General features: G+C 49.1%; 1 long non-coding RNA gene across 1 annotated transcript in view; it reads left to right on the top strand.

Moving 5' to 3' along the window:
* Positions 1-1,915: 1,915 nt before the first annotated feature.
* Positions 1,916-25,236, top strand: part of LOC144762272 (uncharacterized) — a 120,937-nt gene continuing 97,616 nt past the window's right edge. The window contains exons 1-2 of the long non-coding RNA XR_013596072.1: positions 1,916-2,137; positions 2,870-3,563. This is a non-coding gene — a long non-coding RNA (uncharacterized LOC144762272). The remainder of the gene's footprint in view (positions 2,138-2,869; positions 3,564-25,236) is intronic.

Below are 25,236 nucleotides of genomic sequence, written 5' to 3'. Positions count from 1 at the left end.
CGAAATTATTGTAACTTGTGGCAGTGTGCAACTTTTACAAAGTTTCCAATTTGTTGCCCAGAGTCTCCTGTGCACGTTCACAGTTGCACATGGGTCTATCCTTGAGGCAGCTTTCTGGCCTCCTGTGGAAATATGCAAACAACTCCCAGTAAAGGACACAATAGAACCCTGCATGCATGAGAGGTCTTACTTCTCCTTTGCTGGAAGCCACAAGGGTGTTGGCCCAAAAGATGAGCTTCAAAGGACAAGCTATCTTTGAAGGGCAAATGGGAAACGCTTGGAAGAGGGGCTGCTCTTTTGTTTAGGAAGACAGGGAGGCACTGGGGACACAACAAAAACCAGTTGTCTGGATTTCTGCCAGGCTTGAGAGGACATCGAAGGACGTCAATCCCTCTAGCCAGGACTACCTCACCAAGCCTGTGGTATGAGAAGTACCTGCAGAAAGAGTCACAACATCACCTCCACATAATCCTCAAGCATCTTCAGTATTCTTTATCCCCTGCATTAGGACCTCTTCCATAGGAGTCTATGACAAGGATATACAATGACTGGTACTGACTGAAGACTGCACCTTTTCTGGAGGAAACTGTTTCTGAGGGATTTAGTAGTCCCCTGACTGGCTCCTTGCTGGGGTTGGTCGCCCAAAGTATCTCTAAATAGCTGCATTGATACTTACCCAAGTTTTTCTTGAAAAGGTTTTTAAGGGGCTGATTACGATGCCAGTCAGACCGGGTGTCCGACTGCTGTGTCCGTGGGACAATTCCAACCACCATGGCCGCAAGCTAATCTCCGGCCTATTACGATGCATGCAATGCAAATCTCCAACCGATGCAATCGGAAAGCTCTCCACATGGTCTGCGGCAGTTGGAAAGTGTGCCAATAGGGATTCCAATTCAGACAGCCCTGCAGTACAACCACCCAGTAGATTACGTTGAGACCGATGTACTAGCGGTCGGTATCTGCAGTCACACCATGGCGATCGACTGACTAGCTACTGCTAGCGACAAACACCACAACTGTGTCCATTGGAAGTAGCAAAAAAAAAAGGACCCAGCTGATGGTTATTGTTCAGGTGGACACACCTACATTTCAAAGTATAAAATACACCCCATCCCTAATCATGATCCTTTGCCACTACACTGCAGTGCAGCCCCACACACTACTTCATTTGTGAAAGAGAGAGCAAATAGAGAAGGCAGCCATCACAACACCACTCCACACACACACACACACACCCCACATAGTTTTGTTAACACACCGTTCCTTGTCGTTTCCAGTCAGTATCCATTTTGATTCACCCTCACCAGCACAATTATATTTCACCCTTTTTTATCTTCAAATGGCACATAAAAAAGACAATGTTTTTTTGACAGCGAGTTGTAAGTGTTGGTCGATAAAATCACTAGAGTAGATCCACATTTGTTTGCCGCCCAAGTCCAACAAACCTCTGTTCAAAGGATGAATGAAATGTGGGACAGGGGGACATCGGGAAGAGGTGGTATGATCGGAAGATCAGGGTCAAGTGCGTTTTCAACAGGCACCACCTGGTAGCTCAGAAGACTGTCGGTGGGCTTCCCGTGCCACCATTAGTGCTCACAGCCATCCTGCACACTGAAGGCTTGATTGGAATAACTGGGGGACTTGAGACTGGTACGTAACACCTCACCAACTGGCACAACACATATCAATGTATTGTTTGCACACATCTCACCTCTTGCTATCGTCCATCACACCCAGTCATCCCATATGCAGTAGCTAAAGTATCAGAGATGCGTTATTGGCAGTTACAATCAGTAGTCCAGCATATGATTCCCAATGTATTTGGAAGGCTTACTCGGGTGTTTCAATCACTGCGGAAGAGGAGGAGCTACACGCCACCACTGTTGCCGCCTGCCTGCCTGGCTGCCGGACGCTCATCGCTGTCCGTGGCTTTGATTTGATTGTTCCACTGCTTGCCGCCTGGTGCCTCCTCCCGATACCTTTTCCCTGGTGCTTCCCCAGAGCATTAAACTGACTCCCTCCCCCCCTGGACCGCACCGTACCATGCCGCACTAAATTGGACCAGGCTAAGCTGATCCCTGTGGGCGACTGGGAGTGCCGGTGGTAGCGGGAACTTTGGGGGTAGCGAGCAGCAGAGGTGAGAGCGGGCGAACGGCAGGGAACTGGGGATCCGCGGAGGGGCTGTGTGCCTGGCGTAAAGGCAGCTCACTGCAGACGCTTGTACGCAGCATTCTTACTGACAAGCTGCGCTGTGATCTGTTTGGCAGTTCTGTTCCTGCTGCTTTATGGACTGCTGTTGATCCCAGGGCCGGCGCTAGGCATGGGCAGCGTGGGCGGCTGCACAGGGCCTCACACTCAGCCCACCAGCATGGGGCCACGCACTGGTGATGTGTCCTATTTGTTTCCCTGGCGATCTATTTTTTTTTTAAAAGGTGTCGCCTTGCAATTAAGGTCCATTGGAGTGGGCCCCCTCCCCGGGCCTCTCCGGGATGGTGTCTGTCTGGAGGCATAGGGGAGGGAGACGGAGACGCTCCCTCAATTGCAAGGAGACCATTGACAGACACTGTGGGGGGCCCATTATCCAGCATTTTGGCGCCCCCACAGTCTTAACTTTTAGACCACAAACAATTCTCACACCTATCGGACTGAAGGTGTGAGAAATGCTTGTGGAGTAAAAGTTAACACTGTGAGGGCGCAAAAATGCTGGGACAATGGGCCCCCCACAGTGTGTCTGAATGGTCTCCTTGCAAGGGGCCACTTATGTAAATTAGAGGGGGCCTCGCACGGTCCCTTTTAGTCCAGGGCCTCGCAAATCCTAAGACCGGCCCTGGTTGATCCTCTAATTCCCGATCTTTGACTTATGTTTCAGATTCTTGCAATGTGACATTAGTAAAGTTTTGGACACTTAACCTATGCCCTAAGACTTTTGGTTCAGTCCGCGTTTGTCAGTGAACCGTAGCAGCCGGAGAGTAGAGACGGAGCTAGAGAGCAGGAAGTGGGTTCAGAGCAGAGGCTGAGCTCAGAAAACGCAGCGGAAACGCCGTCGCAGCTGTCATCCGTTGTTCAGGTTGTTAAAGTTCAGGGGCCGGGGGCCATTTAGACTCACAGCTTGCAGAAAAGTGATTGGTCCCCCCATTCCATTCCTTTGCTCAGCCCTCCTTCACCTGAGGACTACTTGAGGACTACCAACGTATGGTTCAGCCCTGCGGTGATAGGCGCCTGCTGCCTGCCTGCCTGCCTGCCTGCCTGCCAGTCTGCCTGTGAGCACCACGGAGAATTAACTGAAGAAAAAAAAAAAACATTTACCAGGAAAAAAGCGGCAGAGGGCAGAGTGCATATCTGTACCAAAACCAGGAAGACAACAAGACAAAAAGACAAGAGTGTAAAAGAGCAAGAGCTACCCTCAAAAGCATCACTGTAGCAGATAGCTGAGAAGCTGAGGTAGCACTGAGGTAGCGCAGGATCACCCACGGACCGCAGAGCATTCGAGCCAGCACTGGAGCCAGCACTGGAGTCAGCATTGGAGACCGGCACGCATCAAGGCGGAAAACTGGAGGCAAGAGGTAACAAGCATTTACAATGCAATGGTTTTGCCTTTGTTAAAGTTAGAGCTATTGGCATTGCTCTTGACACTCTGAAGCTCCACTCTGAAGCTCCACTCTGCACTCTGAAGCTCCACTCTGCACTCTGAAGCTCCACTCTGCACTCTGAAGCTCCACTCTGAAGCTGCACTCTGCACTCTGAAGCTGCACTCTGAAGCTCCACTCTGCACTCTGAAGCTCCACTCTGCACTCTGAAGCTGCACTCTGAAGCTCCACTCTGCACTCTGAAGCTCCACTCTGCACTCTGAAGCTGCACTCTGAAGCTCCACTCTGCACTCTGAAGCTCCACTCTGCACTCTGAAGCTCCACTCTGCACTCTGAAGCTCCACTCTGAAGCTCCACTCTGAAGCTCCACTCTGAAGCTCCACTCTGAAGCTCCACTCTGAAGCTCCACTCTGAAGCTCCACTCTGAAGCTCCACTCTGAAGCTCCACTCTGCACTCTGAAGCTCCACTCTGAAGCTCCACTCTGAAGCTCCACTCTGAAGCTCCACTCTGAAGCTCCACTCTGAAGCTCCACTCTGAAGCTCCACTCTGAAGCTCCACTCTGAAGCTCCACTCTGCACTCTGAAGCTCCACTCTGCACTCTGAAGCTCCACTCTGCACTCTGAAGCTCCACTCTGCACTCTGAAGCTCCACTCTGCACTCTGAAGCTCCACTCTGCACTCTGAAGCTCCACTCTGCACTCTGAAGCTCCACTCTGCACTCTGAAGCTCCACTCCGCACTCTGAAGCTCCACTCTGCACTCTGAAGCTCCACTCTGCAGCTCCACTCTGCACTCTGAAGCTCCACTCTGAATCTGCACTCTGAAGCTCCACTCTGCACTCTGAAGCTCCACTCTGAATCTGCACTCTGAAGCTCCACTCTGAAGCTCCACTCTGCACTCTGAAGCTCCACTCTGAATCTGCACTCTGAAGCTCCACTCTGAAGCTCCACTCTGAAGCTCCACTCTGAAGCTCCACTCTGAAGCTCCACTCTGAAGCTCCACTCTGAAGCTCCACTCTGAAGCTCCACTCTGAAGCTCCACTCTGAAGCTCCACTCTGAAGCTCCACTCTGCACTCTGAAGCTCCACTCTGCACTCTGAAGCTCCACTCTGCACTCTGAAGCTCCACTCTGCACTCTGAAGCTCCACTCTGCACTCTGAAGCTCCACTCTGCACTCTGAAGCTCCACTCTGAAGCTCCACTCTGCACTCTGAAGCTCCACTCTGAATCTGCACTCTGAAGCTCCACTCTGCACTCTGAAGCTCCACTCTGAATCTGCACTCTGAAGCTCCACTCTGCACTCTGAAGCTCCACTCTGAAGCTCCACTCTGCACTCTGAAGCTCCACTCTGAATCTGCACTCTGAAGCTCCACTCTGCACTCTGAAGCTCCACTCTGAATCTGCACTCTGAAGCTCCACTCTGCACTCTGATGCTCCACTCTGAAGCTCCACTCTGAAGCTCCACTCTGAAGCTCCACTCTGAAGCTCCACTCTGAAGCTCCACTCTGAAGCTCCACTCTGAAGCTCCACTCTGAAGCTCCACTCTGAAGCTCCACTCTGAAGCTCCACTCTGAAGCTCCACTCTGAAGCTCCACTCTGAAGCTCCACTCTGAAGCTCCACTCTGAAGCTCCACTCTGAAGCTGCACTCTGAATCTGCACTCTGAAGCTCCACTCTGAAGCTCCACTCTGAAGCTCCACTCTGAAGCTCCACTCTGAAGCTCCACTCTGAATCTGCACTCTGAATCTGCACTCTGAATCTCCACTCTGAAGCTCCACTCTGAATCTGCACTCTGAAGCTCCACTCTGAATCTGCACTCTGAAGCTCCACTCTGCACTCTGAAGCTCCACTCTGAAGCTCCACTCTGAAGCTCCACTCTGAAGCTCCACTCTGAAGCTCCACTCTGAAGCTCCACTCTGAAGCTCCACTCTGAAGCTCCACTCTGAAGCTCCACTCTGAAGCTCCACTCTGAAGCTCCACTCTGAATCTGCACTCTGAAGCTCCACTCTGCACTCTGAAGCTCCACTCTGAATCTGCACTCTGATGCTCCACTCTGAATCTGCACTCTGAAGCTCCACTCTGCACTCTGAAGCTCCACTCTGCACTCTGAATCTGCACTCTGCACTCTGAATCTGCACTCTGAAGCTCCACTCTGAAGCTCCACTCTGAAGCTCCACTCTGAAGCTCCACTCTGAAGCTCCACTCTGAAGCTCCACTCTGAAGCTCCACTCTGAAGCTCCACTCTGAAGCTCCACTCTGAAGCTCCACTCTGAAGCTCCACTCTGAAGCTCCACTCTGAAGCTCCACTCTGAAGCTCCACTCTGAAGCTCCACTCTGAAGCTCCACTCTGAAGCTCCACTCTGAAGCTCCACTCTGAAGCTCCACTCTGCACTCTGAAGCTCCACTCTGAATCTGCACTCTGAAGCTCCACTCTGCACTCTGATGCTCCACTCTGAAGCTCCACTCTGATGCTCCACTCTGATGCTCCACTCTGATGCTCCACTCTGATGCTCCACTCTGATGCTCCACTCTGATGCTCCACTCTGATGCTCCACTCTGATGCTCCACTCTGATGCTCCACTCTGATGCTCCACTCTGATGCTCCACTCTGATGCTCCACTCTGATGCTCCACTCTGATGCTCCACTCTGATGCTCCACTCTGATGCTCCACTCTGATGCTCCACTCTGATGCTCCACTCTGATGCTCCACTCTGATGCTCCACTCTGATGCTCCACTCTGATGCTCCACTCTGAAGCTCCACTCTGAAGCTCCACTCTGAAGCTCCACTCTGAAGCTCCACTCTGCACTCTGAAGCTCCACTCTGAAGCTCCACTCTGCACTCTGAAGCTCCACTCTGAAGCTCCACTCTGCACTCTGAAGCTCCACTCTGAAGCTCCACTCTGCACTCTGAAGCTCCACTCTGAAGCTCCACTCTGCACTCTGAAGCTCCACTCTGAAGCTCCACTCTGCACTCTGAAGCTCCACTCTGAAGCTCCACTCTGCACTCTGAAGCTCCACTCTGAAGCTCCACTCTGCACTCTGAAGCTCCACTCTGAATCTGCACTCTGAAGCTCCACTCTGCACTCTGAAGCTCCACTCTGAAGCTCCACTCTGCACTCTGAAGCTCCACTCTGCACTCTGAAGCTCCACTCTGAAGCTCCACTCTGCACTCTGAAGCTCCACTCTGAAGCTCCACTCTGCACTCTGAAGCTCCACTCTGAAGCTCCACTCTGCACTCTGAAGCTCCACTCTGAAGCTCCACTCTGCACTCTGAAGCTCCACTCTGAAGCTCCACTCTGCACTCTGAAGCTCCACTCTGAAGCTCCACTCTGCACTCTGAAGCTCCACTCTGAAGCTCCACTCTGCACTCTGAAGCTCCACTCTGAATCTGCACTCTGAAGCTCCACTCTGCACTCTGAAGCTCCACTCTGAAGCTCCACTCTGAAGCTCCACTCTGCACTCTGAAGCTCCACTCTGAAGCTCCACTCTGAAGCTCCACTCTGAAGCTCCACTCTGAAGCTCCACTCTGAAGCTCCACTCTGAAGCTCCACTCTGAAGCTCCACTCTGAAGCTCCACTCTGAAGCTCCACTCTGAAGCTCCACTCTGCACTCTGAAGCTCCACTCTGAATCTGCACTCTGATGCTCCACTCTGAAGCTCCACTCTGCACTCTGAATCTGCACTCTGCAGCTCCACTCTGAATCTGCAGCTCCACTCTGAATCTGCAGCTCCACTCTGAATCTGCACTCTGAAGCTCCACTCTGCACTCTGAAGCTCCACTCTGAATCTGCACTCTGAAGCTCCACTCTGCACTCTGAAGCTCCACTCTGAAGCTCCACTCTGCACTCTGAAGCTCCACTCTGAAGCTCCACTCTGCACTCTGAAGCTCCACTCTGCAGCTCCACTCTGCACTCTGAAGCTCCACTCTGAAGCTCCACTCTGAAGCTCCACTCTGAAGCTCCACTCTGAAGCTCCACTCTGAAGCTCCACTCTGAAGCTCCACTCTGAAGCTCCACTCTGAAGCTCCACTCTGAAGCTCCACTCTGAAGCTCCACTCTGAAGCTCCACTCTGAAGCTCCACTCTGAAGCTCCACTCTGAAGCTCCACTCTGAAGCTCCACTCTGAAGCTCCACTCTGAAGCTCCACTCTGAAGCTCCACTCTGAAGCTCCACTCTGAAGCTCCACTCTGAAGCTCCACTCTGAAGCTCCACTCTGAAGCTCCACTCTGAAGCTCCACTCTGCACTCTGAAGCTCCACTCTGAAGCTCCACTCTGAAGCTCCACTCTGCACTCTGAAGCTCCACTCTGAAGCTCCACTCTGAAGCTCCACTCTGAAGCTCCACTCTGAAGCTCCACTCTGAAGCTCCACTCTGAAGCTCCACTCTGAAGCTCCACTCTGAAGCTCCACTCTGCACTCTGAAGCTCCACTCTGCACTCTGAAGCTCCACTCTGCACTCTGAAGCTCCACTCTGCACTCTGAAGCTCCACTCTGCACTCTGAAGCTCCACTCTGCACTCTGAAGCTCCACTCTGAAGCTCCACTCTGAAGCTCCACTCTGCACTCTGAAGCTCCACTCTGAAGCTCCACTCTGAAGCTCCACTCCTCCACTGCTCCACTCTGAAGCTCCACTCTGAAGCTCCACTCTGAAGCTCCACTCCTCCACTCCGAAGCTCCACTCTGCACTCTGAAGCTCCACTCTGCACTCTGAAGCTCCACTCTGCACTCTGAAGCTCCACTCTGCACTCTGAAGCTCCACTCTGCACTCTGAAGCTCCACTCTGAATCTGCACTCTGAAGCTCCACTCTGCACTCTGAAGCTCCACTCTGAAGCTCCACTCTGCACTCTGAAGCTCCACTCTGAAGCTCCACTCTGCACTCTGAAGCTCCACTCTGAAGCTCCACTCTGCACTCTGAAGCTCCACTCTGAAGCTCCACTCTGAAGCTCCACTCTGCACTCTGAAGCTCCACTCTGAAGCTCCACTCTGCACTCTGAAGCTCCACTCTGAAGCTCCACTCTGAAGCTCCACTCTGAAGCTCCACTCTGAAGCTGCACTCTGCACTCTGAAGCTGCACTCTGAAGCTCCACTCTGAAGCTCCACTCTGAAGCTCCACTCCTCCACTCCACTCTGAAGCTCCACTCTGAAGCTCCACTCTGAAGCTCCACTCTGCACTCTGAAGCTCCACTCTGCACTCTGAAGCTGCACTCTGAAGCTCCACTCTGAAGCTCCACTCTGAAGCTCCACTCTGAAGCTCCACTCTGAAGCTCCACTCTGAAGCTCCACTCTGAAGCTCCACTCTGAAGCTCCACTCTGAAGCTCCACTCTGAAGCTCCACTCTGAAGCTCCACTCTGAAGCTCCACTCTGAAGCTCCACTCTGAAGCTCCACTCTGAAGCTCCACTCTGAAGCTCCACTCTGAAGCTCCACTCTGAAGCTCCACTCTGAAGCTCCACTCTGAAGCTCCACTCTGAAGCTCCACTCTGAAGCTCCACTCTGAAGCTCCACTCTGAAGCTCCACTCTGAAGCTCCACTCTGCACTCTGAAGCTCCACTCTGAAGCTCCACTCTGAAGCTCCACTCTGAAGCTCCACTCTGCACTCTGAAGCTCCACTCTGAAGCTCCACTCTGAAGCTCCACTCTGAAGCTCCACTCTGAAGCTCCACTCTGAAGCTCCACTCTGAAGCTCCACTCTGCACTCTGAAGCTCCACTCTGCACTCTGAAGCTCCACTCTGAAGCTCCACTCTGAATCTGCACTCTGAAGCTCCACTCTGCACTCTGAAGCTCCACTCTGAAGCTCCACTCTGCACTCTGAAGCTCCACTCTGCACTCTGAAGCTCCACTCTGAAGCTCCACTCTGAAGCTCCACTCTGAAGCTCCACTCTGAAGCTCCACTCTGAAGCTCCACTCTGAAGCTCCACTCTGAAGCTCCACTCTGAAGCTCCACTCTGAAGCTCCACTCTGAAGCTCCACTCTGAAGCTCCACTCTGAAGCTCCACTCTGAAGCTCCACTCTGAAGCTCCACTCTGAAGCTCCACTCTGAAGCTCCACTCTGAAGCTCCACTCTGCACTCTGAAGCTCCACTCTGAAGCTCCACTCTGAAGCTCCACTCTGAAGCTCCACTCTGAAGCTCCACTCTGAAGCTCCACTCTGAAGCTCCACTCTGCACTCTGAAGCTCCACTCTGCACTCTGAAGCTCCACTCTGCACTCTGAAGCTCCACTCTGCACTCTGAAGCTCCACTCTGAAGCTCCACTCTGAATCTGCACTCTGAAGCTCCACTCTGCACTCTGAAGCTCCACTCTGCACTCTGAAGCTCCACTCTGCACTCTGAAGCTCCACTCTGAAGCTCCACTCTGCACTCTGAAGCTCCACTCTGAAGCTCCACTCTGCACTCTGAAGCTCCACTCTGAAGCTCCACTCTGAAGCTCCACTCTGAAGCTCCACTCCTCCACTGCTCCACTCTGAAGCTCCACTCTGAAGCTCCACTCCTCCACTCCACTCTGAAGCTCCACTCTGAAGCTCCACTCTGAAGCTCCACTCTGCACTCTGAAGCTCCACTCTGCACTCTGAAGCTCCACTCTGCACTCTGAAGCTCCACTCTGAAGCTCCACTCTGAAGCTCCACTCTGCACTCTGAAGCTCCACTCTGAAGCTCCACTCTGAAGCTCCACTCCTCCACTCCACTCTGAAGCTCCACTCTGAAGCTCCACTCTGCACTCTGAAGCTCCACTCTGCACTCTGAAGCTCCACTCTGCACTCTGAAGCTCCACTCTGCACTCTGAAGCTCCACTCTGCACTCTGAAGCTCCACTCTGAAGCTCCACTCTGAAGCTCCACTCTGCACTCTGAAGCTCCACTCTGAAGCTCCACTCTGAAGCTCCACTCCTCCACTGCTCCACTCTGAAGCTCCACTCTGAAGCTCCACTCTGAAGCTCCACTCCTCCACTCCACTCTGAAGCTCCACTCTGCACTCTGAAGCTCCACTCTGCACTCTGAAGCTCCACTCTGCACTCTGAAGCTCCACTCTGCACTCTGAAGCTCCACTCTGCACTCTGAAGCTCCACTCTGCACTCTGAAGCTCCACTCTGAAGCTCCACTCTGAAGCTCCACTCTGAAGCTCCACTCTGCACTCTGAAGCTCCACTCTGAAGCTCCACTCTGAAGCTCCACTCTGAAGCTCCACTCTGAAGCTCCACTCTGAAGCTCCACTCTGAAGCTCCACTCTGAAGCTCCACTCTGAAGCTCCACTCTGCACTCTGAAGCTCCACTCTGAAGCTCCACTCTGAAGCTCCACTCTGAAGCTCCACTCTGAAGCTCCACTCTGAAGCTCCACTCTGAAGCTCCACTCTGAAGCTCCACTCTGAAGCTCCACTCTGAAGCTCCACTCTGAAGCTCCACTCTGAAGCTCCACTCTGCACTCTGAAGCTCCACTCTGAAGCTCCACTCTGCACTCTGAAGCTCCACTCTGAAGCTCCACTCTGCACTCTGAAGCTCCACTCTGAAGCTCCACTCTGAAGCTCCACTCTGAAGCTCCACTCTGAAGCTCCACTCTGAAGCTCCACTCTGAAGCTCCACTCTGAAGCTCCACTCTGAAGCTCCACTCTGAAGCTCCACTCTGCACTCTGAAGCTCCACTCTGCACTCTGAAGCTCCACTCTGAAGCTCCACTCTGCACTCTGAAGCTCCACTCTGCACTCTGAAGCTCCACTCTGAAGCTCCACTCTGCACTCTGAAGCTCCACTCTGAAGCTCCACTCTGCACTCTGAAGCTCCACTCTGAAGCTCCACTCTGCACTCTGAAGCTCCACTCTGAAGCTCCACTCTGAAGCTCCACTCTGAAGCTCCACTCTGAAGCTCCACTCTGCACTCTGAAGCTCCACTCTGAAGCTCCACTCTGAAGCTCCACTCTGAAGCTCCACTCTGAAGCTCCACTCTGAAGCTCCACTCTGAAGCTCCACTCTGAAGCTCCACTCTGAAGCTCCACTCTGAAGCTCCACTCTGAAGCTCCACTCTGAAGCTCCACTCTGAAGCTCCACTCTGAAGCTCCACTCTGAAGCTCCACTCTGAAGCTCCACTCTGAAGCTCCACTCTGAAGCTCCACTCTGAAGCTCCACTCTGAAGCTCCACTCTGAAGCTCCACTCTGAAGCTCCACTCTGAAGCTCCACTCTGAAGCTCCACTCTGAAGCTCCACTCTGAAGCTCCACTCTGAAGCTCCACTCTGAAGCTCCACTCTGAAGCTCCACTCTGAAGCTCCACTCTGAAGCTCCACTCTGAAGCTCCACTCTGAAGCTCCACTCTGAAGCTCCACTCTGAAGCTCCACTCTGAAGCTCCACTCTGAAGCTCCACTCTGAAGCTCCACTCTGAAGCTCCACTCTGAAGCTCCACTCTGAAGCTCCACTCTGAAGCTCCACTCTGAAGCTCCACTCTGAAGCTCCACTCTGAAGCTCCACTCTGAAGCTCCACTCTGAAGCTCCACTCTGAAGCTCCACTCTGAAGCTCCACTCTGAAGCTCCACTCTGAAGCTCCACTCTGAAGCTCCACTCTGAAGCTCCACTCTGAAGCTCCACTCTGAAGCTCCACTCTGAAGCTCCACTCTGAAGCTCCACTCTGAAGCTCCACTCTGAAGCTCCACTCTGAAGCTCCACTCTGAAGCTCCACTCTGAAGCTCCACTCTGAAGCTCCACTCTGAAGCTCCACTCTGAAGCTCCACTGAAGCTACACACCGCGCAGGGCAGCTCTGGATGCTGATGCGAGAGGCCAGCTGGGAGGCGCGCTGCTCGTCTTCCTGCTCGTGCTGACTCGGAGAGAAAACTTGTTTTCATTGGGAGAGCGGCCTTCAAAGACCCGGTCACTGCGCCTCTCCGAGTGTTTAGCTTGGGATAAAATGGGCGCAGTGTTGTGGTGATGACAGTAGAGCAAGGGAGGTGCCGGCAATGCCGGACCAGACTCGGGGGCGTTCCCGGCGTCGCGTGACGTCGGCAAAAGGCAAAGAATGTCAGGAACGCCCCCGTGTCTGGTCCGGCATTGACGGACAGGCCCCTCGTCCAATGGCAAGGCTCCGTTTACGGAGCCAGCCAATCAATGACGAGGGCCGACCCAAAGCCACACTACAGTTCTCAACAGGATTTCGCCTGCGCGAAAAGCTGCGCAGAGCGCAGCTTTCGCTAGGCAAAACCTAAAAAGGGCTGGGGAGTGCGATAGCTTAAAGCTACCCAAGCACGCTGGAACAGCTGCCCTCCTGGCAGCCCGCATTGCCTCCCGCCCTTGCTCTCCCAAACCATCCCAGCTGCCACACCGCTCACTGTTGCCTGCCTCCTAGCGCCCCCTACTGCCTTCTAGTGCCTCCCAGAGCCTTCTGTGCCTCCCAGCGCCTCCCAGTACCCCCGGACTAAGATTGAGGCTGAGACTGTGTTTCTGCCACGCCAGACTGGGGTGGCCAGTCATAATTCGCCCATCCTCAGTCTGTTAACTTCTCCATCTCAGTGACCTCTCCAAGAGGGTTGATCAGGACGAGATCAAGACCTTAATGAACTCTAAATGAAGCACTGAGTAAAGCACTGAGGCTCCAACAGCAATTATATTGCCAACATCAATATCAATTACATTACTAATACTCAAGGACCAATATTAAAGGACCAAAGAACTGGGTTCAAGTTGGGTTAAGCAAGAAGCCCCGAGCTAGACCCTGTTCAGGGAGAAGCCTCGAGTAAGACCCTGTCAAGGGGGGCCTTGCAGAGGAGAGGTACCTCAAGCCTCAAGTACCAAAATCAAACACACTAAACTTAATTACGAAAAAAAAAAGGCTACAAAAACTATTCACAGGAGCTATGAGATCCGGTTGAGTTAGGCAACCCAGGCTCAAACCAAAATCCAACTCGAAGTCCTACTCGAGGAAAAGGAAACTTGAGCCAATAATGTCATCACACTTAACCAATCCTCAAGAAGTAAACCCCAACGTCCATAACACACACAAAGAAGGACCCATCACGGCAACCTCAATTTCAATTCAACTTCAATTTCAACTGTAACTTCAACTGAAAATGAAAACAAAAAGGACAACGTACCACCGATGGCAAATGCCTCCACCTCGAGTCCAACTATAGCTCATCAGCAGTCACTGAGACCTCTGACTTCACCTAAGATATCACAGCCAATCCCGCAGCTATTATCGCCTTCTACACCAAAGCCATCATCAAAGGACCTGAACGATCTCATAACCATTGAAGGAATGCCAGTGAGGAAAAAGATATGCACCCACCAACCAAAGATATATACAAAGTTTTCCTTCCTAAAAGATCCTTGAACAGCAATTTATTCTAAGACTGGGAACATAAAAGGACCGCAAACACCACTTCTATCAAACAAACCCGATTGCAGCCCTACCCACAGCAATCTAGCCGATCCTGGTTCGCCGGGGTTCATAACCACTCCATCGCTAAGGCAACATCTGTAATACTAACATCATCCAGAACCAGAGGAGTGGCTGAATCTACCTATTCAGCAGGTAAAGGAGCTAACAGTCATAATAGCCAAAGCAGGGACAACTTTTACCTGCCATGCTCCAGAAAAATGATCGCCAATGACAACTTACGGAGTCCACCAAAGGCATTTGAGTCCGCCGAGATAGCGATCCACTCTAATTCAGCCAATCAAGTTGAGACACATCCAAGCCAAGTAAGCATACCTCACCTAGAAAACCTAGACTCACCAGCCAAAACCAAGATTCAGATTCACAATGGTGGAAAAGGACAAGATTCACTTCTTCCCCAACTGTTTAGCAGTTCCCCAATTCCAACTAAGACAATCTGAGTAATACAGACAGAACAACCAACAACGACTAAAGAACAGGTATGCAGGGAAGAAAAAACGCAAAATGAATTCTCCCAACCAACCATCACTTTTCCTATTCAAACTAAGACACCTCAAACAACCCAAGTAGACAACTGGGAACATATAGCAACACATAGCATACCAGCAACACATACGCCCTCAGGGCGTCACATTTTACCATCATAAATTATTCCCATTCCATGAACAACGACATGACCTTTATAGCCACCCAGGAATGGGAAGAACTAGTTGTTTCTTACAACTTTAAACCAGCTTATGTCAATTCACCCAATTCAGTAAACAAGCTCTCAAGATTGGAGAAAAGTAACAATACCGGAAATTCGTTCCTGGAATCTGTATGGACAACAATCCTAAACACCTTGCAAGATTCAGCCACAGCCCTAGAATTTCAATCACACAAAATGGACTTGCAGCTCTCTGTCCTACAGATAATGTCCGACTCTATTTCAGGAATTGACTGGAAGATATCGGAACTAAACGGTCTCATAAAGAAGGGGCCAAGAAGCGGCATACATGGTCCAAACGATACCACCACCATGCCCCTGCGAATCAATCATAGACAAATTATCAACCCTACCATCCATGTTAGGGGAGAGGAGTTGGCCTAACGGCTAGGGCGCTCGACCTCGGACCTGGAGGAACTGGGTTCGAGTCTCGGTAACAACGCCAAAACCTCCTGTGATTCTGGGCAAATCACTTAATCTCCCCGTGCCTAAAATGAAAGTAACTAGAAAATGTAAAAATGTAACGTAACTGGAAAAATATGTAAAGCGCTCTGATACCTGATTCGGTTCGGGTCTTGTTCGCGCTACATAAAATTCTGCAAAAAAAAAAAAAAAAAGGGGACCTGATATGCGACCTAAAATCAGCCGTTCCACAAACCTCAGACCTTAGCACAGAACTGCCTGTAATATCAGCAACGCTAGTGACTCAGCCAGCAGCCAAACAGACTGCAACTAGCAATCTATCCCCAGAGGGCAGAGAAGTTCTACCATCACCGTCATAGGACACGGAAGCTGAATTTACGAACCACACTGCAATTGCAGTTGATTCAGTATTAGTTAACGCCCAGGCCTCCTGCAAGACTCGCAGAAAGAAAAAAAAGGAAAGGAAGAAACAGGCTGCTAACTGACGCAAGATCTGGTACAGAAATGCAATTAAATCCATCTTTAGCAGTAACCACCCGTTGCCGAAAAGCCACAGACATGGAACAACTTTGACTCTCACCCTTGGAAGAGGATCTAGAGAGCCTCCAGCATTGCCCACTGTCGCCCCCCATCAGCTATGATAAAACCACCTGGCGACGTCACCCAGAAACCTCAACCTAGCAAAAGCAAGCAGAGGATTTCCCAAGCAAAAACTACCCAACCTGTACATAACATTAACCTATGTGAAAAACTAGGACCCCCTGTATGGCTCTAGAACTCCTAGGACAGGGCAAAATACCAACGGGGGTATCATAAACATTACATTGCTTCATTTGACATAATGTGGGGGATGACCCAAGCTCAGTGCAATTAATGAACAACTGTTTAAACCATATTGGTTATTCTTTTATTGGGGTTTATCTAAAAAGATCAAACATCTAAAGGCAAAAATCTAAAACATTTATATATAAGTGCCTATACATCAATTGTAATGTATTTACCATGAGTAACGAGCGGTAAGCACTTGATCCAAAACAATACAATATGGGCATACACAATACATAAACAACAATTATACATAAAATACAATTGTGAAAGGAATGATAAAAAGGTAACGGAGCTGGGCAGTTGATATATTGTGGCAGATGGTAACAGTTGTTAAGGTTCTCTACGCGCGTTTCGGCGCAGGGCGTGCCTTCATCAGGAGTGCCACGAAGGTATATCCTGGGAATTGGATCAAAAAAGATATTTGTAGAGCCTAATAAATATAATTCATGTGATACAATCTCCATATACATTATTGCACTGAGCTCAATAAATAAAGTGATGTTAGTCTGCTCAAAGCGTTGCCAAGTGATACGTAGTGAAGAGACCACGTAAATTGTAAAAGGTGAATAGATAAAGAAGCTATCACCAAAATGAATCGGAAAAAGATTGTGAAATAGACATTAGATCTCTAAAGTATAGTGCTAAGATAAAGAAAAACCCAAGAATAGAAGTAGATTGACACCTAGCGATTACCAATAGGACCCTAAAGTATGAAATACCAGAGGATAAAGATCATAAGAGAATGAAGAGACACTTACAGACTAGAAAAAGCGTACAATGGCTAGAAAGTACTCAGTGGACCAAGCGAATAGGTAAGTACGGCTTCAGCTGAGGGTAACCTGTAGTAGGGAAAGCAATAACCAAAACTGAGACTAGAATGTTTACGGAGGTGACTGAAGGTCTCTCTTATTATGATGGAGTATATATAGAGCACGGTCTATATAGTCCCAAGGTGTGGATGCTTTATATGTAGCCAAATCAGACTACAGACTTAATTTGTAGCTAGATACAGGATCAGGTAGAGCATAAGGTGACTTTATATAATATCCCAAATATGTAACATTCTACCATTAAAGGAAAATTGACTAACTGAAACGATAAAAGCTGACCAAATTGCTGAGTACAGTGTTATACTAATCAGTATTAAGTAAGGGGGTATAATTATTAATAACTGAAAGATCGTTTTATGTTATAATCATGTACCGTAGACTCCCTTTTGATTAGGAAACACAGTCTCACTTCGGTGTGGTACGACTTTAGGTAAAGCGTTGTAGTTAAAATGAAGATGCTGATCTATAGGGTAAAAACAAGAATGTGTAATCACCAAGGAGTCAAGGGACAAAGCAGGTCTCTAAAGGATACGTGCAATCATTAGAATTACCTAAATACAGCAGTAGTGATTGTGTGGAGGAGGTCACGATGAAGCAGCTGGATAAATATGTTCCTGTTGGTCAATGAGGCAGTGGGGAGACTACGGTAAAAGGGGAAGCACAATAAAGTAGGTATCCAATTAGTATTAGTTAGAGGTGTAATATTTGATGAACTGTCTGGGTATCTAATATAAGCCAAAAAAGAGGATAAAGGAGGCGTGTGTAAGGGTTACCTTGTCGAAAATTAGTGGGGAGCCGCCAACATCTAGAAATGTACAATGTACCAATGAGTGTTAAAACAGCAAAATGGAACTTGCACTTCCATAAATATGTGCAAATAGCCAACTGAAAGGGAAGCCAGATGTTGGTGAGTTAAGCTTGGGCGGCTAGGTTTATTAAAACAGTCCTGATGCGAGGGGTGGGGACCAGGTAAATAGAGATACTTACTGAGGCCAGCCGCGCAGTAAGGTGGCAGTATCTGTGTGGCAGGAGGTCGTACGGCAAGGGCCCTGGAGTCGTAAGTTCAATGAGATTCGAGTCGATAAAATTCTCGCTGTCAGGTGACAAGCAAAGCAGGGTAGCGGGTTAGCTGATTACGACATTACTAGGGGTTGCGGTCTGCATAAGAGTTTTTAACTTACTTGGGCCTGCCGGGCAGCTAGGTGGTAATGACTGCAGGGTCAAAAAGAGACGGCTGGGACCTCGAAATGGTATGTGCACAGCAGGCTGAGGCGATGAGGGTTATAGCAGGGTCGTGCAATGAAGATATGAAATAATACAGAGCAGCGCATTCGTTTAAAACATTAGGCGCACGGTCTACTGAAAGTTCATATTTAATATATGGTGTTGAAGCGATACAGAACCTGCCGGTAGCTGTGAGGAAGGAAAATGCGCTTACCGTATGTGGGCTGTCGGTCCAGCGCGGGTGGCTGCCATCGGGAAAATGAGGCCGGTTTGCCGGCGTACGATATAGTGTCCGCCCCTTAGGTCACGTGATGAACGGAATGCTGGATATGGAAGACAGACTAAAAGTTAAGCTATCTAAAGGGGCCGTTACTATGTATCCAGCTTCACAACCACGGAGTAACAATAAACTGTGGGAGAGATGTACGGTGTGAATGGAATCCCGGAAGCCACGTAGACACTGCATGGTATACGGGCTGAATTAGAAACTCTCTAACTTGACGAAATAAATGTGATGCAAGCGTGTAATGGAACTCAAGTTATGCTGTAAGTCAAGCAGTAACCAGTAACGTGGATTGATGCGGAGGGGGGTCGGGGGGGATTTTGCCAACAGGTAAATTGACAAGAAATAGGTGGAACTGGTTGGAGAGAAACAGAGGACTAGTGTCAGATGACAAAATGGCAGGGTGGTGCTGCATAACTGGCTCAGGAAAGGAATATCGGTGACATCTGTGATCTGGATAGTGTCGAGGCAGGAATATAAATCAAGCTCGAAAAAAGAGCTAGGGTAGGGAGTGCTCAAACATGAAATTGGGATATAATAAAAACAAAATTGATGAATGAGTGACGAGTCGCGTCCAAGGATGAGCAATGGCTCAGTGTGGTATGGGGGGACAGGGGAAGGGCCAAGCGGTAAGGGTGATATAACTAAGGAACGGTGGATCTAGTTAGTGGAGATCACTATCCAGTATGTAGTCAAGGGTGACAATAATGAGAGTATGAGCCGAAAGACAACTAAATGGTGAATGCACACGAGGCAAAGGGGATAAACTACAAAAAGGGGATGGGAAGAATTCCTAAGCTCAAATGTGCTGATTATAGATAATTACTTGCTATCCCCAAAGTAGAAGGTGTCAGTTGTTGAACAGAATAGCATTTTCCCAAGGGAGATCCAAATAGAGTCCTTGTTTGGAGGTGTTCAGACTGAAAATCCAGAAGACCTCGCGTTTTTTTTTAATGTTTTCACTTCTGAATGCGGAGGTGTTGACCTAACAAGGGGGCGTGGCTTAACAAAATGGCCGACTAGTCGCATTTCTGCGCTGCTCCTGCCCCACTGCCCGGGATCCTGTAACATCCTGGCGGAATATGAGACCCAAAGCTACAGATAATTAACAGTGGACTTCTCCGACCCCTAGGGTCCTGCCTGGAGCGAGAAAAAACGGCCCCTGGCGAGGGGAATTTACTTACGGACTCCGGAGCCCCAGTGGAATGATGTGGCCTAAGATGGCGACTGTGGCCTATCCTGAGGGGTAGAGATCACCGTGGGCTGGCCAGTCTGCTTGTGTGCTGTGCCCTGCAGTCCGATCTTGGCGGGACCCACATGGCCACTGCGGTGCTGTCTGGAGACTGCCGAAGGGGGTGCTGCAGAAGAGGGTTGGTCGAGGACCGACCGGCTGACGTGCCGCCTGTGATAAGGGGAGCGTGAGTCACGTGAGCCCGGTGCTTGGGGCCTGCTGTGATCGGCCCGGCCCGCCTCTCTGCCGGGCGAGCCCCCACTGGCAGCGGAGAAGGTTACAGGGCATACGATTAATCTAGACAGCGGAGGACTCCTGACCCTGAGGCCCCCTGCAGGGAGTGATCGGCAGACGACCCGCAGGGTCTGTCTTCATGTAGGACTTCCAGAGCCCCATAGAACTGGTGTGCCTCGAGAGGGCGGCCCTGGGACATCCCGGGAGGTAAAGATCGCCGAGGGTGGTGTGGTAAATAAAAATATTACCCTGGCATAATTTCTAGGCATTAACAATTAGCATGTATCAAATGAGAGGCAGAGAGTCCGTGGTGTCCAAGTTAAAAGGGCTTTATTCCAATAACTCGAGTTAAGGGAGAATCTGTTCCATCACCACTGAGGTTCAGGAAGGGTCTTCTAACATTTAATAACAATGAACAACATATATACATTTTGTCTTGTACATAGGGCGTAGGAAGGAACGCAGAGCAGAGAAAGAAACAGATAAGAGCATGTGGGCGTACATTTGATGAGTCATAGGTAGGTGATAGGTAGGTGTCATAGGTGGGTGGTACACAGAGGAGGAGTTTGCATGACCAGCTGGAACTTTGCCCTACTTGTGTGCAACTTGGTCATGACGTGTAACTGGGAGGAGAGCTGACTTTAAGTCTAGTAGAGAAGCCTTCAGTGTCAGGGCGACCAGCACGTCTTGTACTATCTGATATCTTGATTTCGGGGATGTATTATCTGAAGCAAAGGTTATTCATCGCTAAGAATCAGAAAAAACATATATTTCTTCGTTCATTACATGGGGGCTGTCGGCTTTTTACAGATGCAAGTACTGTAATTTCATTTAAACGGAGACAGGAAAGCTAGGCCCTATCTTTACAGACGGGTTCTGTTTACCTTTTTCACCGGGCATGCAGATAACTGTTAAGCAAAATATACTGTCTTGGCAGCCCTTGCTGGATTTCTTTCCGCTGAGCTAGAAGCATGCGAGGTCAGAGATACGTAACTGCAGCCTTCAGTGTGTCAGGAGTCATAAAAAACCCTTATTTCAAAAAGTGGCTCAGGCTGAACCACAAAAAAGGTTTCATCGTGATTTATTTAAAAGTGCACAATGTAAATACATGGGCCTTCATGTTAGCTTAATATTTCTTACATGGGAGACTTGATTTCTGGCATCCTAATGCAGGACGTAAATGCAGAGGCCTCTTTGTTCAGGCCACTTAAGGGAAAATAAACATGGGTGACATGCACATATATGTACCACACATGTAACATAGGGTACACGCAGGGGACATCTTGGTCAGGCAAAATTTCATTTTCCTCATTCCCTCCTTGTCCCCTACGTAACCCTTCAGGATACATCTATATTCATGAGACCGTATAGTTGATCATACAGCATCATTTGTTCGTCCTTAACCCTTTGTATACTTGGATGTGGAATACAGGCAGTTGCACACAGGCCGCAAATGGCCGGGCCACACTGCAGACAGAGACAGCAACCAAATATCATGAGTAGGATCATTCCTAGGAAGGACAACACTTTCCATCCCCAAGCAGATATCACACCCCAGAGCCAACTGGACCAAGTCCATGTGCCTGGGTCTTCATGTATGCCATGAGCAATCTTGTGGAGCCTTGTTATCGCTGCATACACAGATGGCGCGTTATTTGGGATGAAAACGCAACAACTAGATCGGATCACGCTACAAGCTCCGCCCCTATCCGCCAAGATGACGTCTAGAACGAGACGATTTTGAAGAACGACAAGTCTAATGGCAGACTGCTCCTGGGTCAAGTTCGCCAGGGCAGACGCAGTCACATTCACTACTGCTTCAAGAGTTCTTGTTAATTTGCGTATCAGTTTACTGTTTTGGACGGGACCTATGAAGAAGAAGAATCCTTTGTTGAAATCTGTATATTGCTCCCAAGCTGTTTCAGTCTGATCAATCCCTGAGGCATCTGTCTCTCTCCTTACTCTAACATGTTCTAGTCGTGAATCTCTATGATAATGGGATGGGGCCAAGAATACAGGTGGCAATAAGAATGCTATATAACAAGTCCCACCCCAGCCTAAGGGCAGATGTACATAGGCTGTCTGACCGCAAATGAAATAGGTATGGCGTGATGTTTTGAAAGAAGAAAGTCCTTCATCATTAAACTCTACTACAATTTTACACTCGCTGTGTCCCATATGTACTGAGCCTTTCTTATTAACACATAAATCACCTTTTGCTGGTAGAACTGAAATAAACGGTGGACCTGTATTTTGCTTGGGCTGAACATTTAACATTATAAAATTAACGGATGCATTTCCCTGCTCGTACTCTTCATTCTCTAGATCGGTTCCCTTCCTTTGAGGAAATCCGTCTTTGTCTGGAAAACATGCTTCATTCATTACTTTATTCAGGTTTCCATATATCCAGCCACCTGGATAAGCTATGTACTTTCTATCTATTGAGGTCATTAAGGCAAACCATGCTCCACATGAACCATTATGTGAGAACGGCAGAGGATAGAAGGGCAGAACTCCCTTCGCCTTTTGATAAGGTGGCAGTTGGCCACATACCCAGCAATTAGTCGCATTGCTGGTCTGATGAGAATGGTGTAACATTTGAATAAAAGTATTGTTACGCAATGCAAGTCGATATGACAATTCATGAGGTGGCAGTTCACTGAATGTATGCTCTATGGTGCTGTTACTGGAAGAGTGTATATGTGAGGCAATAGGAAAGAAAACATGTAGTAATAAACTGACACAGATTATAACAATGCACAGAATAAAAAGAATGATCAAAGTAACTATACATCTACTGCGTAATAACTTGCAGTACTTTTCTCTCATTTTGCTCTTCTTACTATTCTCGTATGTGATCTTATACATGTCAGAAATCTAGTCTAACCGATTCACCACCGAGTGGACTTAGACAATTAAACTACGTCTGACTTACTAGATCTTAACTTAGATTTATACTCCTGCTGTGGAGTCTTTTCTAGCAAAGGCGGCGCAAAGTCTGTATCGTCCTTATTGTCTATCAAAGTTCCAGATTGTCCAAAGTACTTTTTGCAATGTTGAGCGTGAAGTTTCCCTTGCGTCCTTCGACTTTCAGCGCGGTCCTCGTGGTCAGTAGCACCAACTTCGGCATCTTCCAACGTGGCTCAAGGGGGCTTGAGCGATCAAAGTTCCGGACACAAACGAAGTCCCTAGGGACTATGGCGTGTTCCTTGACCTGGGTGTTGTCAGGGAAGGCGGCAGCAACCTGTGAACGACAAGAGAGTAGTGCAGACATCAAGGAAGCCAGGTAATCTGTCAGCATGTTACTGTCAACATCAGTTATTTTTTTTGGCATAGGCGTACCCCACATATTTGGCGGTCTACCGAAGACTACTTCATACGGGGATAGGCCTGTTCTGGAATGAACTACCATACGCATGTAAAAGAGGGCAACCGGTAAAGCTACCATCCAATCCACGCCTTTTTCTGCATATATCTTGGCAAGTTTTGTTTTGATTGTCTGATTATGTCTTTCTACAAGGCCTGCTGCTTCATGGTGTCTTACACAATGGAATTTCCAAGTATATCCTAACAGAAGAGACACTTGTTTCATTAATTCAGAGGAGAATGGCTGACCGTTATCGGAGTATACGACCCGAGGCAATCCATACCTGGGGAAGTACTCGCGCACTAATTGCCTGGCTGTTGTCACAGCAGTATAATCTGGAACTGGATATGCTTCTGCCCATCTAGATAGTGCACACACAATTACCAAGACATACTTGTAACCTCTACATCTGTTCATTTGGATATAATCCATCTGGAGGACCTTAAAAGGGTGGTCAGGAGGATGAAATCCGCCTTGTTCCACCGGAATGCCTTTACCTGGATTGAACTGGCAACAGATCATACATGGTCGTACTTTCTGCTTCGCTGCTGTACGCATGTGCTTGTTAAACCAGATATTCTGTAAACTGTCTATCATTGCCTTTTCTCCCAAGTGTGCTGGACTATGTGCTGTGTTTATGATTACTTGTACCATAGAATCTGGAAGAAACCATGTACCTTTTCCCTTAGTCATCCAACCTTGTTCAGTCTGGACCCCTCCTTGTTCAGTCCATTTCTTTATCTCATCTGCAGTGGCATGTGTCTGTATGTCGAGTACATCTTGAGTGGGATCCCTGACTGTCATACATGCTGTCAGTAATGGTACCTCTGTCCTTGTCGTGTCTGTTGATGTCTGGGCTGTCTGGGCTGTAAGTTTAGCTGTTCGGTCTGCCAGGTCATTACCCTGGGAAATGGTGTCTGTAACTTTGGTGTGAGCTTTGCACTTCAGGATAGAAATGGCTGTAGGTAAATGTATTGCTTCTAACAAGGCTTGAATAAGCGGGCCGTGCTGAATCTTGGTCCCATGGGAGGTCAAGAAACCTCTCTCCCTCCAAAGTACCCCGAAATCATGAACTACGCCAAAGGCATATTGTGAGTCGGTATAAATGTTTACTTTCAAGTGCTTAGCTCTTATGCAGGCTTGTGTCAGAGCGATGAGCTCTGCTGCTTGTGCTTGTGCTGACAGTGTGTCTATTCTTTTGTGGTCACAGCATAGGCTGCTACTAACTCTCCTGCACTTGTTCTCATGCATGATCCATCTACATAGAGCGTTAAGTCTGGGTCTGGAAGTGCAATATCTGTCAGGTCTTGTCTTGGTTTTGTCACTATATTCATTACTTCCACACAGTCATGTGGTGGTGCATTTACTGTACTTGAGGGCAAAAGTGATGCAGGGTTTAGAATATTACAACGTCTGATCTCTATGTGTGGTTGAAATAATGTCAGTTCATATCCTGTCAGTCTTGCTACAGTCAAATGTTGTGTCTGTGTCCTGTTTAAGAGAACTTCCACTGCATGTGGCACACTAAAACATGTGGTCGCTAAAACTGGCGCTTGACATAATGCTCTTTTTAATTCCTCAAATGCCAAGGTATGTTCCTGTGTCCAAGGGAGGACAGTCGAAGTGGCTGCCTCCTGTGTTGTCAATTGTATGAGTGGTTTGGCTAGATAGGCATACTGGGGAATCCATTGCCTACAGTATCAAGTGAGGCCAATGAATGCAGTACTTCTTTCTGTGTCTTGGGCTATGAAAGGCTTGTGTTAGCTGTATACCCTCCTTGGAAAGTAAGTGTCCAAGGTACACCACTTGCTTTTCACAGAATTGCAACTTTGAAGGGGAAATGTAAAACTGTCAGTGATGCAATTGCGCATTCTGGTTCTGAACGTGCTGTAATTAGGATGTCATCTACGTACTGTAGTAGGGCAGTGTTGGGAGGCATATAAATACTGTCTGCGTAATGAGACTGAGCGTGTGTGAGACCGCACTACAGGACGCACGGCTCTAACTGAGTGAGCTGCAGAGCGGGGGGGGGGCGAGACTGATGCACCTCACACAGGGCTCTAACTGAGACTGAGCTCCAGGGCTGAAGGGTGTGTGAGACTAGGCTGCAGGGCCCTGGCTGTGCATCTTCCCAGCTGTGCATCCAAGGGGCAGGTCCCAGCTGT

This window comes from Lissotriton helveticus, chromosome 6 (genome assembly GCF_964261635.1).
Source record: "Lissotriton helveticus chromosome 6, aLisHel1.1, whole genome shotgun sequence".
In the NCBI taxonomy this organism is placed as follows: Eukaryota; Metazoa; Chordata; class Amphibia; order Caudata; family Salamandridae; genus Lissotriton; species Lissotriton helveticus.
The sequence above is the reverse complement of the archived record's forward strand: the minus strand, read 5'-3'. Positions and strand labels throughout refer to the sequence as shown.